The sequence below is a fragment of the Eufriesea mexicana genome, unplaced genomic scaffold (assembly GCF_001483705.2).
Source record: "Eufriesea mexicana isolate 0111107269 unplaced genomic scaffold, ASM148370v2 scaffold596, whole genome shotgun sequence".
Classification (NCBI taxonomy): Eukaryota; Metazoa; Arthropoda; class Insecta; order Hymenoptera; family Apidae; genus Eufriesea; species Eufriesea mexicana.
In genome coordinates this window covers 1,304,173-1,319,356 of record NW_016908754.1, presented here as the reverse complement: position 1 = coordinate 1,319,356, position 15,184 = coordinate 1,304,173, and the positions used below count along the sequence as shown (strand labels likewise).

The window sequence follows — 15,184 nt, the reverse complement described above, 5'->3', positions numbered from 1 at the left end:
TCTTTCCCTTTCTCCCGATCTCCCTTTTTCTCTGTCCATCGAACGTACCGGTGATAAATCTTCGCGATCTCGCTGACCGTTGACTGAGCAAATTACCACCGTGATCCTTCATCTTCCTATTACCGCGCAGACGCTACGTCGGAGGGGGATTATCCCGACGCCGCGACCGTGGGACGATGGGGTGCGTGGACGTGATGCCGGCCCCGTGAAAAGTGAACGCGCGATATCCAAGACGGGGGAGACCCCACGGCCCTGAACCGTTGTGACCGCGCTCGCAAATTCGGTGAAATTAGCCAGGATCGACAATGGCCCCGATCGATCGATCGATTATCCTGTTCGACGCAGCTGAACAAATAACTGGGCTAAAACGCCTGGCCCGTACCGTTTCCTCGACCCAGCTTCTGCTCCTCTCGCAAAAACCCGCTTTAATTATTTTTATACCTCGTCGCCCCCTTGATTAACTTTCTCGATAATTCGACCACTTTCACGGAAGCCGAGTTATTACGCACGCGTTCGATCCGAGCCTGTTTTCCACGGGAATTTCGGCCGATAGCTTCGAAGCTACGAGTTCTCTCGGCCTCTCCGCGCCGGTAAAATCGGCCAGTCCTGGAAAAATCGGAGATCGTGCCGGTCGTTGGATCCGTCGTAATAAATCACGCTAACCGCGTTACGGAGCAGAGAAAATTGCCGGCGTGATCTTTCATCTTCCCATTATCGTTCGGGTAGCACGGTCAGGATCACGCCGATCCCTCTCCGTTCTACGAGCAGCGCCGATTCAATTCACTCGAGGAATCACGCGACTAGTTGGCCGAACCGTCGTGCCGTGACCTGTGATCAACGGGACGCATAATGAGACCTTCAGTCATTCGGAGCATCGTTTTCAGCCGAGCGATAACGTTCGTTCCCGTGATCTTAATCCCTTAGAGGATGCTGAACTTTCCTAGGCGACGACACGCGAACGAGCTACGAGGCCCACTCGCCCCAAAGCGTCTCCGCGAAACCGATCCTCCACGGTCATGATCCGCTTTTCGACGAGAACCGCGCGAATCGCGATCGAAATTTAATTACCATCTTGGAAATCGACGCCATCGATCGTAAAACGCGCACCGCTTTCGTCAACGATTACTCGATCCGCTCGGTAATTCCTCCACTGACCCACATAAACGTTCTCGAAACCGAGCGGATTCCTCTCGAATTCCTCTCGCTGTACGTACGTACACCGAGCAAGTAGAAAAGTTAGCCTCGGGCGAAATTCGACACCTTGGCTGTTCCATCAACGACGAGCAACGACGTTCCACTAACGACGAGTCTTATCGCTTATCCGCGTGCTCGTTACCGATTGTTTGAGCGGATCGACGCGGGTCGATGAACCGCTTACGCGAATCTCGTGGTCCCAGCGACCTCGACCTCGAGTGGTAACGCGGAATTACACTCCAGTTCGATGGGATGATCTCGAGACGAGAGGTGATCTCGTCTCGTTCAGAGGCAGTTGGATCCGTCGAAAATGGTTCGAGGGATCACGATTACCCGAGCGAAGACCAGCTCGTTCCTCCAGCATCGACGACTCGCTTCCGTTCGACTGAAGCCGCGAGTCAGGACACGTCTTCGACCACCAACGAACGCTTGGTACCGGTCGAGACAATGCACGACGAATCGCACGACAAAAGTGGAACGATCTCCATGCACGATAAAAGAACTGCGCGGCAAATCGGTGAGAGAGGCCGAGATTGCTCGTGGAATCTCGCGTTTCAAAGCCGCGGCTACATTGTGTTCCGCGTTGGCAGGCGTCATAACAGTAATTAAACGTGATGCGGTGGCGAACGAGGCACGCTGGAAGCGCAGGAAACGGTGAGACGTTATTAAGTCCGAGTTCGCGAGGACAATGATCGAGCCCCGTCGCGACCCATCCAGGAGGAAAGTGGCCTAATCCACTTTTCGTTCCTTCGATCACGCCGGTTTACTAGGCTTTCCGCCTCAAACATCGTCTATTCCTGGACAGGTCGTCTGGAGTTAACGCGTTGGAACTTTAACCCCTTCGTTACTACGGGTGACTATAGTCACCGGTCTCAAAAATTGAGTAAAAAATTAAGACAAGTGCAAGAGTTGGTAAGATTATGGGAGCTCCGGTTACCGATAAGGCGGCGTGAGTGAGGAGCACGTAGCAACGATAACCAGAGTCAAATCGAAACGGCGATCTGCTTGATCTTCGCGTGAAAGAGAGTCTTACGCGAGATAGACGAGCAACGTGTACTGTACGGAGAAGAATTAAATAAAGCAGCCACCGAGAGTTAGAATCATTAGAGTAGAGTTCTCTCTCTCTCCCCTTACGCAAGTGCTATCGTTCCTTTTATCTCTCTTCGCAAAGAATTGCAATTTCTATTGCGATGATCAGTTTTTCCTTTTCTTTCTTTCTTCGAAAAATTTGCGTCGAAAGACCGAATGCCAAAGATTGCACTATCGTAATGTTACCATCTTTGACACTTTGCTTCGTCCTATGGGAGTTGGAGAGTATGGGACTTCGCGACGCCCACCGTAGAAAGGGTTAACCGTTTGGGTCTCAGAGGCTTTTAAAAGAACACGGTCGAAAAATCCCAATCGGCGCGATAGCGCTTCTATTTGCTATCAGCAAAGTTGTGGCTCCACTTTGGCAGTCAGTGATAGCACCGTCAATTGTCCATAGCTCTCGAAATGTACTGAGATTTTTCGACGCAAAATCTGTTCGGGACTGAAACGGTTAAGAGAGATACCGACGCGTACGTGGACCGGAGGATAATAACGTTGTAAAGTTCGAGGGTGGACGAGACTAATCGACGAGTCGTTTGGATCGCCGGGCAAGTTCACGGGGAAACGATGGCTTAATGTCCCGCTGATCGAGCTGCTCCGGAGGAACGGCAGCGCGAAACACCGAACGCGGCCTAGCCTGCAATCTTGGCCTAATCGGCGATTCATCTGGCAGACGGAAGAGGAATGCAAATGATAGATCTCGTCGTGGCGAGTGACGTAACGCTTGTCCATGTCCGCGCAACGCGATCGTTTCACGGTCAGAACGCGCGACACATCGCTGCAACCGATTGCACCGGCAGCGATCACGATTTATGGCCTACGCTGCGGGCGAACCTGCAAATATTATCGCGGGGAATACGTTAACCTTGCGGAAACTAGATTTATCCGCTCGCCGTTTCATCCAGAGATCTGCCCCAGCGCGGATCTACCGTTCGCGCGAATACGTCAGATCGAGGTCGAGATATTACCCAATCGCGTTATTATGATTTTCCTACGCGCCGCGTGAAAAGCTAATTACTTGGTAGGCGTGTTGCCAGAAGAAAGGAGAAAAGTACCGTAATCCCATGGGAACAAAGGGTTCTGGCCAACATACGCGATATCGGAAAGCCTCCATTATGGTTGATCGTATTTACATCTCAGCGTTTGACGTCCGAGGTTCTCGATGGAGAAGTACTGTACGTTCGGGAAAAGAAGGCACAACGCGTTTATGTTCTCATAGGTGATTGAATTCACCGACACTAACTTGATCAGGAATCAACAGCATTCGTGGAAAGACACCTTTATTGCTAGATCGCATTGGGACTTGAATATTGCAAATATAAAAGGAAAGATTTCTAATAAAATTCTAAATCTATTATGGTCAAATAACCGGTGAATGGAAAGGAAGTAAGAATTTTGAAGAAATGGAATAAGCAGAGACATGGAGAAATTGATTAACCCTTTGCACTCGACGATATTTTCCCTAAAGATGAGTATAGGAGTTCAAAGATTTTCTGTTATAAAGCTGACAATATTTTTTTCAGCAGTAAGTAAGAAATGGTATAATAATTAACACGTAGAATTATTTCATTTCGATACCTCTTACATCGTTACATTATCTCAAATTTGACATAGTAATGAACATCGATCTTCGAAATTTTATCAAATGGTGACTGAAGGGCGCCTGTGGAGTGCAAAGCGTTAAATATATCAGAAGAAAAATGGCGTTGAATGCGGGACTTGGTATTAATAATTTTCCCAATATCACACGCGTCGAAATCATCTCTGCCGGGAAGCTTGCGCAGGTTTATGGACTTAATCGAGACTTAAATTAGAATTAAAACTCAATTTCTACGGCGTGTAGCATCACGTAAATGACCCAGAAACACCGATATTATCCGTACTGGCGAGTCGCATAAATTGCGCAGCGAAGCCAGCCTCGTCAGAGACGCGATAATTAGCAACGATTCGAGCGATTGCACGGACCACGCGGGATTCGCGTTCAAACAGGGGTAGCAATTCCGTGGCGGCTGAAAGGGAGCCGCGGCTCTCTGTTGCTTCGGCGACCGATCGTTAGCGATAGACGAAAGGTCGTAAAAAAATTAGCGTTGTTGAAACGGCCGACGTTGGTCGGTAGCGAGGAAAATTACGGTTCGCGCGGAGAAGCACGCAGTTTATGCCTTTTACGTCCTCGAACGTGGATGGCCGTTTAGCTCGCAACGATCCTCGTGGCGATCCGCGGAGGGTACACGCCTGGCTACTCGCGATTCAGCCTCTCTGGCCACGGGATCCGCTGAAAGTAAGTTAATCCAAGGTTACCGGTTCCCGCGGTGATCGTGGACGATCGTCACGGCAAAAACCGCGTGAACTCGGGCGTGAACGCGAGATCTGTCTGCGAGGCTGTCGCCAACTCCGACGTTCCGTTCGGATCGACCTTCCCGATTCGACGTCGTCTTGGCTTCTTCTTCTGCGAAGCTGTAGTACCGTGCGGTTTTCTGCTTTTTACCGGCCAAGGAACGAGGGAAAATTGAGGAACTGCCCGAGCACGAACACGGAGGGATGTTCGAGTGGCAGCAGCTGGGAAGAAAAAGCGAGGGAATTTTCGCAACGACCGCGACTACCGTGTCGAGATCCGACTACCGGGGAAGAAACCAAGTCGGCTGGAAGGGAAAACTTTGGTGAATGAGAGTAACCGGTTGGAAGATTGTTCGATACGTCGTGGCAGCTTTGAGTCATCGTGGAATTCGTGGTTTTTGCAATGGCAGCCGGTCCGAGGGAAGGACGCAGAAGAAAACGTCGCTGGAATCGACGCGTGACACTTCTTACGGCGCAATGGCGGCCAGAGTGGACGAGGAAGAAGCGGGAAAAGCTTGAAATCAGCGCGGAATTGGTTCGATCGCGCAGTGAAAGAGACTTTAATGCCGGCTAACAAGAAAGTCTGCCGGGGGAAGGTCGCGGTACAACGACCCGGGACGAATTTTAAGGGTTCGAAAGAGAAAGGCGGAATGGAAGATCGGCGACGTTAGGGAACAATAAACGCAAAGCAACGCGGCAATATCGCCGGCAATTAATTCAATTACACAGTGAAAGGAAGTTCAATGTCGGCTAACAAGGCTCTTCGTGGACGTCACCGTTCGCGGCACGACCGTGTGCACGCGCCTTGCTTTCTTTCTCTTCCCTTCGCCACACGCGCGTTTCCATATTCCCCGACTATGAATGGGGCACGCGATAAATCTGCCAGGAAAAAGCGAGTTGGCAGGAAAACCGTGGCCTCTGCGTTTGACCTGGTTCCAGCGGAGATCCCGGTTACAACGTCGGGCTAACCTCCGATGATCCCGTCTCATCCGAGTCGTAAATGCGCGAACTCGGCTTGGCATGGAGATCCGATGGAAAATGGGCTCCGACGTTCAAACGCCGCGTATATACGCGTGTGATCGAAGCCAAGGCTGTACAGGTTCCGTCAACCGCATGATTTTTGCGCAAACCAGTCGTTTCGCAATAGGGTTTCAGACAAATGGAGGTACCCGCCATTGATCAACGGCCTTGGCGAACATGCGCGACGAATGCAGGCACGATCGAGTCGTGTCACCGTGCTATTCATCCTTTGATTCGGTTTCCCGTCGATTCGCGCGGCCTGCGTTATCTGCCATCTCGACGACGTTCCACGGGACAAATGAAGAATAATTGCCGCGCGGATGAGTTCCGGACGGCCCGGGCGCCATTTTTATGGATTCGCGAGCGAATTGACGGAGAAGGACATACGGATTATCCAGGGATATTTTCTCCTTTTTCTCCACGATGCTCGCCCGATCGATCCTTGCACGGCCATTAATAAATCGTCGCGGGGATAAAAAGGCATTCCGAATGGTGGTTTTCCAGGCCGCGGGGCAACCGTCGCCGCAATTACTTCTAATCGGTTTAGAAAACCCGCGTGCCGAAACATCGCGGCGACGTCCAATTAAGGCGCATCCTCGTGCCGATCGATCGCGATCGGCCAGTTCTTTCCGCGCTGGCCGCTTGCGATTCGGCCGTTGATTTCACCTGGCGCTCGATAACGAGCGTTCCACCGACGTCCATTAAATTTCTACGATATTACCGTGGCGCGTTATGCGTCTTTGTCCATCGAATTGTGTAACATTTTCTCGCGGACGAAGCAGGGTGCGGGGGAAATCAAAATTTGCTGCACTTCGACGAGTTTGACCGAGGATCTACCGATATACACGAGAAATTAAATTTGAAGAAAAGGAGGAAGTTATACCGCCGATTTTGCTATACTTTCCGCTCGTATGCCGAAGAGTACGAACAGAAGATTACTCTGTTTCACTTTGTCGTTTGGACTGTGAGAATGGTGCAGCCAGTGCGCAAATATACAAATTGTAAACGGAAGATAATGGGATGGGCAATGCCAGAAAGGCAAAATGGCGATCGCCAAGAGACGATCAGTCAGAAGGAACCACGGAAGTGTAAAGATTTACTTCAGCAGAGGGAATTTAGTTTTTACGATATATTAACACTGTCATCCAGTGGCACTACGTTGGTGTCATGCGAAAATTATCGAGCAAATGCCGGTGACACCACGTTGGTATCATGCGCAGATAAGTCAGTCCTACCGGTGCCAAACGAAAAAATCCCTATTAAACGTGCGGACGGTGTAGTGTTAATTGTCGTTAATAATTTAACCCCTGACAATGCCGGTCTCACGCACCGATGTCGACCAAACGAAAAGTTCCCTGTCAGTCCCTAGAATCCACGCCGTCCAAGCGAAAAGTCTACTGTCAGTTCCCAGGGACTGGCCTAGCACGTCATACTTCCACGAAGTGTACAGTTTAATGGCTCGTAGGGTTCATTATGAGCGATACTAAACGAATACTAAACGTCGATATTTTTACGTCTCTCGGTGACCAGTACACACAAGCCCTATAAATCTTGGACTCTAATTTTTAAGCTCCCCTCACACACGGATACTCGAAAGTTTCGCGAGAGGACGTTAATTGTGCAAACTCGTTCGTGCCTCCTGCATCGTCGATTAGGAAAGAAATGGAAAATGGAGGAGCGAAAAGAATATTTGTCCCTTCGAGAAACCCGTCGAGTTTCCGGCAAACGTCGGCAATAACCCACTGGACGTTCGAGCACATTAATAAACCGCGCATTTTCTTCGCTTTTTGGCGGGACATGCTACACGATTTCTACTCGCGTGTAATTTCCAAGCCGTTGCACTATTTGCAGACGGAAAGCGGCTGTCAATTACTCTTCCTGTAACATCAATAATCACGGTGTCTTGGAGCTGATTGAGGGGAACAGCAAGGGAGAACATTTGTCGGTCAGGGAACACGAAAAGAACCGTTTCTGATCGTTTCGAAATGTAAACTCTGAAACTGGACCACTGTCGATCCTAATTTGCTTCTTGCTCCAATAATAAATGAATAATGAACCGTCGCTGAAAAATACATCCGTTCCAGCGCCTATTACTTATACCGTGACGGACCCGATCCTTCGTATCGCGCGTGGTTTTCGGTTTAAATCGCAGGCACAATCGCGACTAATTATACACGCGATAAAAAGGAACTAGATGGAATTATCGAAGCGAGAAAGAATCGAAAGTGCCGGACATGCGTTTATCTTCCACGACGATAGCCAAAATTATGATGGCACGGTCTGATTTACAGCGCTACCCGAGTAATTTACAAGGGGCACGAGTTGGTAATCGTGAAAGTTGGCCAAGTTAACAATTGCAAACGCATTCATTTACGTTAAAATAGAATAAACTAAAATTATTTTCGGCAAAGTAGCCGATTAAAATCCAAACGTCATATCGAAATTGCAAGTTACGCGATTTAAAAATTGTACATAATTTGGGAATATCCAATGTACCATGGGCTTGAGAACCATTGTGCGAAATTGAAAGCAATAAATAGTTTCAACTACCAGGTTCCATTCTTATATTAATTCGTACCGAAACTTATTAACCCTTTGCACTCGAGAGGGTGAGCTTCAGTCACCATTGCATAAAATTTGGAAGATCGATATTAATTAATATATCACATTTAAAATAATATAACAGTGTGCGAGGTATCGAAATTAAATAATTCTACGTGTTAATTATTATACGATTTATAGTAAAAAATTGTTCAACTTGTACCCTCCATTAGCCAAAAAATCGTCGAGTGCAAAGGGTTAATTTTTTAAACTTTTTCTTCACTAATAACGTTTATACTGGGCCTATAGAACTAAATCGAAGATAAGGAAGTACCTCCTTTCTCTCTCGAAAAGTCGATGAAATCGTGAAGAATAATTTAGTATAGAATTATTAATTTCGTCACGCGAAAAACATTAAACATTCGAGAAAAGTACGCACAACCGAGATTAATCCTTTTCTGCGCCATTAAGCAAGGTACACGTTATGCTAGATATACATCGTTAATTTCAAGAAATAGCGAAGATTATAGGGTGTCCCAGCAACATCCGGCGTGACCGTTGAGAGGGTTAATACCATGGAATCGCGAGAATTCGCCGTTTATCTAATAGAAAGCTAAAGCCCACGACTCGGTCGCGTTTCATTTCCTCGCGGCTAATACACCACCGGTGGATTTTAACGCGTGTAATTACGATGGCGGGAAAAAGTAGGTGGCCGTTGGCAAATAAGACGCGCGACTCGGCGCTGGGAAAAGCGGCGGGAACGGGCGTGTCGGCCACGCAGCGGCCACTTGGTACAGATAATTTATTATCGGTACACACTGTTCGGTTAATAAAAGAATCGCACGACGCGAGCGGTGATCGACCAGTTCTCCGTTGCTTCCGTGCCGCGGCACCTCCGGAAGGCTCGCTTTTCCAACTGGACGAGGCTGCAGCAGCGAGCTCGCAATTACTTCTAATCGCTTTAGAAAATCCGCCATGTCGGTGGACATCGGCCGGATCGGATCCGGTCGAGGCCAGACGAGTGTGACTAAGCCGTCCTTCTGGTTCCGCGCGCGCTTTCTGGGCCCGTCCAGGTTTCTTCCACGCGTCTGCCCCGCGCCATATCTGGCCGATAATGCCAGTTAGGCCGCTGCGAAGGCCTCGCGGAGGATCGCGAGCCACGATCGTTCCTCTTCCTGCAGCCGGTCTTGTTTTTCCCGCGGAATCGAGCGTAGGAGAAATTACCGGGTCGGCGGCTCGAAAAGCCGACCGGCGATCGTTCTCCCATTAGCCTCGTTACGATCGAGAATGGGTCGAGGAACTCTCTCCCTCTTCTCTCTCGCGTACCCTGTCGCGTCTCCTCATCCTGTTCCACCGCCTCGATCGACCGCCACACGCGTGTGATAACGACCGTGCACCGGTGACGAGATGCTTTCTAGGTGACGTCGTAGGTGGACAGGACATGAAAGTCGTTGCGTTCGATGCGGGGCCTGATGGGAGATAGGAGTTTTAGGAGAGAGGTAATCACTGCTGACGAAAGGAAACGAGATGCAACGTCGTCGCTGTGGCTCGTGGTCCCACGGATTTTCATCCTTCATCGATCGACACTGAGAGCCTATCGGGATCGGTCAAACGACGAATGGGAGATAAAATGGAACGAGATGAAATATCGGACGAGTTCTGTCGGGATTTCTTTACGACAATATTTATCGGTAATATGATTAGTACTCGCGTATACAGGTTATGATATAAAATAACTAAGAAGGATCTTAGTGTAAACACGTGTTAACTGGTCTGCAATGTCACACAGTCTTGTTCTTTGTGTCAGTCGCTGTGACTCTGACATCAAAGACCATCAGAGACAAGTGACACATCTGGTATTCGTTCTCTATCGGTCCTGTCCAGTGGTAATTATATGTATATCGGAAGAAACATAACCTACAATCGAGTGACCAAAGCGATAAATGTGGAAGGATGAATGTCGATACGAATGACGGATTTATCTAAACGATTATCAGCGCGAACGACGTGCGGATCGAGCGAATGTTTAGGTTAGATTATGCGAGATAGATGAACGAGTTCTCAGAATGTACGCGAGATTTTTGGGATCCGTTGTGTGAGCGAATGAAAGGAGTTGAGCTGAATTAAGAAGCGAGGGCAATCGAATAGTTACAGGGTCCCAGGGTCATAGGAGCATAGAGTCCTAGAGTCACAGAGTCCTAGAGTCACAGAGTCCTAGAGTCACAGAGTCCTAGAGTCACAGAGTCCTAGAGTCACAGAGTCCTAGAGTCACAGAGTCCTAGAGTCACAGAGTCTTAAAGTCACAGAGTCTTAAAGTCATAGAGTCCTAGGGTCACAGACTTCTAGAGTCCTAGCGTCGTAGGGTCACAGAGTCCTAGAGTTCTAAGGTCCTAGGGTCCTAGAGTCCTAAGGTCCTAGGGTCCTAGAGTCCTAAGGTCCTAGGGTCCTAGAGTCCTAAGGTCCTAAGATCCTAGAGTCCTAAGGTCCTAGGATCCTAGAGTCCTAAAGTCCTAAGGTCCTAGGATCCTAGAGTCCTAAGGTCTTTGGATCCTAGAGTCCTAAGGCCCTAGGATCCTAGAGTCATAAGGTCTTTGGATCCTAGAGTCCTACGGTCCTAGGATCCTTGTCCTAGAGTCACAGAGTCTTAAAGTCACAGAGTCTTAAAGTCATAGAGTCCTAGGGTCACAGAGTTCTAGAGTCCTAGCGTCGTAGGGTCACAGAGTTCTAGAGTCCTAGCGTCGTAGGGTCACAGAGTCCTAGCGTCATAGGGTTACAGAGTCCTAGAGTTCTAAGGTCCTAGGGTCCTAAAGTCCTAAGGTCCTAGGACCCTTAGAGTCCTAAGGTCCTAGGATCCTAAAGTCCGAAGGTCCAGGATCCTAGAGTCTTACGGTCCTAGGATCCTAGAGTCCTAAGGTTCTAGGATCCTAAAGTCCTAAGGTCCAGGATCCTAGAGTCCAAAGGCCCTAGAATCCTAGAGTCCTACGGTCCTAGGATCCTAGAGTCCTAAGGTCCTAGGATCCTAAGGTCATAGGACCCTAAAGTCATAAGGTCCTAGGATCCTAAAGTCATAAGGTCCTAGGATCCTAGAGTCCTAAGGCCCTAGGATCCTAGAGTCCTAAGGTCTTTGGATCCTAGAGTCCTAAGGTCCTAGGATCCCAGAGTCCTAAGGTCCTAGGATCCTAGAGTCCAAAGGCCCTAGGATCCTAGAGTCCCAAGGTCCTAGGATCCTAGAGTCCCAAGGTCCTAGGATCCTAGAGTCATAAAGAATCCCAAAAGACAATAAAACCAGTCGTGCAAAAGTCAGTGCAATTATTAATTGTTGTACTGTTTTATTTTAACTACACCTTAGCCCTTAACAAATATATTTTACACCCACCATCTTTCTCTGCCAAGCCATATTCCCTGCGCATCTGAGTTTGCACCTCGAGTTTGGCCCACTTCCATGCTCGCGAAAGTGTCCGAATTTCGAAGGAATCCTCTAACGCAAAAATTCAAATTTTAATGAAAGTTCGCGTGTACGAAGAGCGTTACGAGTTACAGCAGGTAACTTTTTCGTCGACAGAAAGCCACTCTGCGAAGATAAAACGAACGATTAAAGTTACAACGATTTTTCCTTTTTTTTGAACGAGATCTCACGGAGAAATTGTTACTATTGAGCGACAGAGCGTTGAAAAATTCGGCATTTTTTATTTCAAAACGTTTGTTTTACTATCCCGTGTCATTATGCAACTCGCAGCGATGATTTCACCCACGTGAAGTAATCTGCGAATAAAAGAAATCGATCCGTGTGTAACCCGTCATGCTCGCATAATTCTCGAGTTAGAGTACTCCCTTTAAGATCTATACAGCGTCCGGAGATAGATCAACATTCGACCAAAGATGAAAATTATAGTTCGTACATCTTAAATAATATAACGCATCGCGAAAATTTATCGAATATCCAGAATTTGGCTCGAGAACATAAACCAGAGTTGACAAGCTAAGAAAGTGACAAATGACCCGTTCACTGCACAAATCGATTAACTCCACTTTTTGAAAAATCTTAAATTTAGAAGCACTCAAAGCACTTGCTATAGTCATAACTACATTATTTCATTGCATTTCTCCACTTTTTGTTTCATGGAGTTAATCAATTTGTGCAGTGAATGGCTCAAATAATAGAGGTCTCTTGACAAAATTCGAATTTTTCTTCGACTACAAATTTCAGGATTATCGAAACCAAAGAATATTAAAAAATTTGCAAAGGAGACACCAATCGCTGACACTGATCGTGACATTCATGGTCGATTACTGACACCCCCATGTTACAGTCCTAAACTTTTCAATAGTTGTATATTTTTCTCTCTCTGGTGAAGCGGAAATTTTCGTGAAAAATTCATTTCGAATTTTTCTTCGACTACAAATTTCAGGATTATCGAAACCAAAGAATATTAAAAAATTTGCGAAGGAGACACCAATCGCTGACACTGATCGTGACATTCATGGTCGATTACTGACACCTCCATGTTACAGTCCTAAACTTTTCAATAGTTGTATATTTTTCTCTCTGGTGAAGCGGAAATTTTCGTGAAAAATTCTCGAGTTTCCAACTGTCGTTCTGATCGCTTCTACGACTGCCTCGCAGCGATTTATCTCGAGAAAAGTTTGTTTGGCCGTAAGTATTGTTCTTGCTATGCGTTGAACTTTCGCGAAACAGCCGCGGGATGGTACGGATAGAGAGGCATGGCGGTTGTCCCGGAGAAACGAGAAGCAAATTTCCCGAGCCGACAACCTCGGCTAGTTTCCTACCGGCCTGACGAGTTCGTCGAACGTCGCGCTTTCAAATTCGATTGTTCCAAAAGCGACAGCGAAGTTTCCGCGAACGGCGACCACTGTCCGCTATGGGCCGGAAGATCGTTGGGCCTTCGAGCGAAGAAAGTTTCCGGGGCAAGTTCTCCCTCTCGGGAAGAATGGCCGATCGAGAGGCCGGGTCGGGTACTCGGTCGGACGAAGTTTGACGGAAAAGTTTTAAACGGTACATGAGATGGATAACGCTGCACCTACTGTTGTAAACTCGCTTCATTGCGAAATACATTAACGCTAGATTTACGGCCGATTTTTGCATACGTATTTCTACGAATAGCCAATAAATTGACGGGAAATTAAAGGAACTACGTATTTTCTTAAAATAAATAAAGGGAGGGGGAAGGATTACTATTAATGAAGTTAAAAAAGAAACTTATGTTAACGGCAAATTATTATTTATGCCAATTAGAATTATTATTGGAAGACAAATGCATGAACCGTATTTAGTTAGCACCACTAAATAGTTTAATTTAAAGGGAATTACAATATTATAAAGTTTAATTTTTAGAAACACACGATTTTGAAGAAAATAGGAATTTGCGTTGTACAGGATGTTACAAAGTGGGACATATGTAGTATTAAATTTTTCCTTTCCTATCTTTTTATTGTTCGCTATATAAATCTGTGTATTCGAGTTCCCTGTATATTATATATTATATAATATTAGGTATAAAGGACCCGTTGATTTTATGGATGGATTGCTTCAATTATGCAATATTAACAAATTTAATTAATTTATATTAACTGTTTGGAGTTAGGTGAATTAAAAATTGCTTCACGTTTTGTTTAGCTTTCTATGCATGGTGAAATATATTTTAACCCACTTTACAATTTAATATTGTTTATAGTATTTTATAATATAATATTGTTTAAAGTATTTTATTTATTGGCAATACTTTTATAAAAAGATATATATTATGTATATCCCACAGATGTGTGTAATGTTCTATGCAACTGGGGATTTTATTTTCTTTAATCACTTGTGCTGGCAAGAAATTCACACACGCGTAAATTTCAGTTCACGCGGTTCAATGTTTCTGTAATAATTTCTTGACAACGTGTGTACCACGTCGTTGGCGATTCTGCGACAAAAGCATTACGACGTGTGTGGCACGTCTTTCCAGCGCAAGTGATTAAAATCGTGTGCCTTGAAGAGTTAATGGTCAATATTTTATTAAATATCGTCGTGAAACCTGCCTGCACATAATCCTTTTCAAGTAATCAATGTCGACGCGACTCCATTTTTCCATAAATCGGATTTTTGACTCTCCTTTTGACTTTATGGTGGTTTCTCGGATCTGTCAGGGCAGTTCGTTTCATAAATATTCGATTTAAGTCTGAAATGCACGATTTCTTTTCGTTTATATTTATTCGCGAAGCAAGATTAGTCGATACGCGATCGCTTTCAGTGAAAAATTCAGGAAAGGAGGAAAGAATCGTTTATCGGTACGCGAATCGTTGGGATAGTGTTGGTTATTTATCGTTGGTACCGTAAGCACCTTCACCCGAGTGCGGCAAAACGAATTTTTGCGACACGCGGCTCGGCAGCGTTGCTGATATTTAGTTTGTCCGTACACGTGGAAATCGGTCGGAGAAAAATGGACGGCTACGTGATCCGATGGATTTGAAAGTTTCAATTAAAAGCGCCCCCGATATCAGTGGCGCGCGTTTCTCAAGTTTCTCTGGGATCGATCACGTATTTCATTAGAATTTACGTACTCCGGAGAACCGGTGCTCGTTACCGTCGAAATCGTTACCCGATGCATTTCGACTCGCCTGTCGGCTCACTTCCCACGATTTAACGACTTAATCGCTATCGATTTTTCCCATCGACGTAATCTACGATCTTCGCGTATGAACGTTCCTACCGATTTGCCAAACGAGACGCCGAGATATCGGCCCTCGAAAGTTTACGGGGTTCAGATATAGACTGAATGGAGAATTCGTAGCTTTTAAATCCAAAAGAAAAAAGAAAAAAAAAAAAGAATATGGAAATTTAAAAATCGAAAGACGTCAAATATATATCGGGCCTCGCAGATTTACGAGGTTCAGCCATAGACTGAATGGAAATTCATAGCTTCTAAATCCAAAATAAAAATTAAAAAAAAGGAGAAATTAAGAAATATGGAAATTTAAAAATAGAAAGACGACAAGATACATC

At 46.3% G+C, this 15,184-nt stretch overlaps 1 protein-coding gene across 2 annotated transcripts in view; it reads left to right on the top strand.

The window, feature by feature from the left end:
• Positions 1-15,184, top strand: part of knockout (Stork-head domain-containing protein knockout) — a 126,112-nt gene that overhangs the window by 452 nt on the left and 110,476 nt on the right. The window lies entirely within an intron of this gene.